Raw genomic sequence first — 2,575 nt, 5'->3', positions numbered from 1 at the left:
TCGTCTCTTCAAAAAATACAAAACTTAGCCAAGCTTGATGGCACACACCTGTGGTCCCAGCTACTCAGGAGACTGAGGCAGATTGCTTGAGCCCAGGAGGTGGAGGTTGTCATGAGCCACTGCACTCTCCAGCCTGGGCCACAAAAGGAGATCCTGTCTCAAAAAAACAAAAAACAAAAAAAACAAAAAAATCAACAAAAAAAACAGGCCAGGCGCGATGGCTCACGCCTGTAATACCAACAGTTTGGGAGGCCTAGGCAGGAGGATCACCTGAGGTAAAGAGTTTGAGACCAGCCTGGCCAATATGGTGAAACCCTGTCTCTACTAAAAATATAAAAAGTAGCTGGGCGTGGTTGTGGGTGCCTGTACTCCCAGCTGCTTGGGAAGCTGAGGCAGGAGAATCGCTTGAACCCAGGAGGCGGAGGTTGCAGTGAGCCGAGATCTTGCCACTATACTCCAGTCTAAGGCAAAGAGACTCACAAAAAAAAAAAAAAAGAAAGAAAATGTGCTAGGCACAGTGGTTCATGTCTGTAATCCCAGCACTTTGGGAGGCCGAGGTGGGTGGATCACGAGGTCAGGAGTTCAAGACCAGCCTGGCCAACATGGTGAAACCCCATCTCTACTAAAGATACAAAACAATTAGCCAGGCGTAGTGGCGTGCACCTGTAATCCCAGCTACTCGGGAGGCTGAGGCAGGACAATTGCTTGAACCCAGGAGGCTGAGGTTGCAGTGAGCTGAGATCGTGTCATTGCACTCCAGCCTGGGCAACAGAGCAAGACTCTGTTTAAAAAAAAAAAAAAAGAAAATGTTTTTCTGGCCAGGTGCACGTAGCTCACATCTGTAATCCCAACACTTTGGGAGGCTGAAGTGGGAGGATCCTTGAGGCCAGGAGTTTGAGACCAGCCCGGACAACATAGCAAGATCCCACCTGTAGTCCTAGATACTTGGGAGAGTGAGGAGGGAGGGTTGCTTGAGCCCAGGAGATGAAGGCTATAATAGTGAGGGATGACTGCACCACTGCATTCCAGCCTGGGCAACAGAGTGAGACCCTGTCTCTTAAAAAAAAAAAAAAAAGAACGGCCAGGCGCGGTGGCTCACGCCTGTAATCCCAGTACTTTGGGAGGCCGAGACGGGAGGATCACGAGGTCAGGAGATCGAGACCATCCTGGCTAACACAGTGAAACCCCGTCTCTACTAAAAAAATACAAAAAACTAGCCGGGTGAGGTGGCGGGCACCTGTAGTCCCAGCTACTCGGGAGGCTGAGGCAGGAGAATGGCATAAACCCGGGAGGCAGAGCTTGCAGTGAGCTGAGATCCGGCCACTGCACTCCAGCCTGGGCAACAGAGTGAGACTCCATCTCAAAAAAAAAGAAAAATTATTAAAAAAAAAAAAAAAGTTTTCCTAAGAGTCTAGATTTCTGACTTGCCAGATTAGTGTAATTTTAAAGTATTTTTCTATTATAAAGTATCCATACTCATAAAAACATAAATCAATGTATTACACCCTCTAGAATTAACTATTAATTTTTAATATTTTTTAATTCTTTTTCCATGTGTATTTTTTCACAATTCTATGCATAGTTTTGCATTATAAAACATTTATCAATATAAAATCTTCTTCAAGGTCAGGCGCAGTGGCTCATGCCTGTAATCCCAGCACTTTGGGAGGCCAAGGCGATCGGATCACTCGAGGTCAGGAATTCAAGACCAGCCTGACCAACATGGTGAAAACCCTTCTCTACTAAAAATACAAAAATTAGCTGGGCATGGTGGTGTGCGCCTGTAATCCCAGCTACTTGGAGAATTGCTTGAACCCGGGAGGCAAAGGTTGCAGTGAGCAGAGACCTCACCACTGTGCTACAGTCTGTGCAAGACTGAGACTCCGTCTCAAAAAATAATAATAAAAATAAAATATTCTTCAAAAACATGGCCAGGCACGGTGGCTCACGCCTGTAATCCCAACACTTTGGGAGGCCGAGGCGGGCAGATCACGAGGTCAGGAGATCGAGACCATCCTGGCTAACACGGTGAACCCCCGTCTCTACTAAAAATACAAAAAAATTAGCTGGGCGTAGTGGTGGGCGCCTGTAGTCCCAGCTACTCGGGAGGCTGAGGCAGGAGAATGGCGTGAACCTGGGAGGCAGAGCTTGCAGTGAGCCGAGATCGCGCCGCTGCACTCCAGCCTGGCGACAGAGCGAGATTCCGTCTCAAAAAAAAAATACGATTTTATTTCCCGTTTTATTTCTGCTTATTTCATTAAGTGAAAATATCAAGGCCGGGCGCGGTGGCTCAAGCCTGTAATCCCAGCACTTTGGGAGGCCGAGATGGGCGGATCACGAGGTCAGGAGTTCGAGACCATCCTGGCTAACACGGTGAAACCCCGTCTCTACTAAAAAATACAGAAAAACTAGCCGGGCGAGGTGGCGGGCGCCTGTAGTCCCAGCTGCTCGGGAGGCTGAGGCAGGAGAATGGCGTAAAAACCCGGGAGGCGGAGCTTGCAATGAGCTGAGATCTGGCCACTGCACTCCAGCCTGGGCGACACAGCGAGACTCCGTCTCAAAAAAAAAAAAAAAA

The sequence above is a fragment of the Theropithecus gelada genome, chromosome 16, assembly GCF_003255815.1.
Source record: "Theropithecus gelada isolate Dixy chromosome 16, Tgel_1.0, whole genome shotgun sequence".
NCBI lineage: Eukaryota > Metazoa > Chordata > Mammalia > Primates > Cercopithecidae > Theropithecus > Theropithecus gelada.
The sequence above is the reverse complement of the archived record's forward strand: the minus strand, read 5'-3'. Positions refer to the sequence as shown.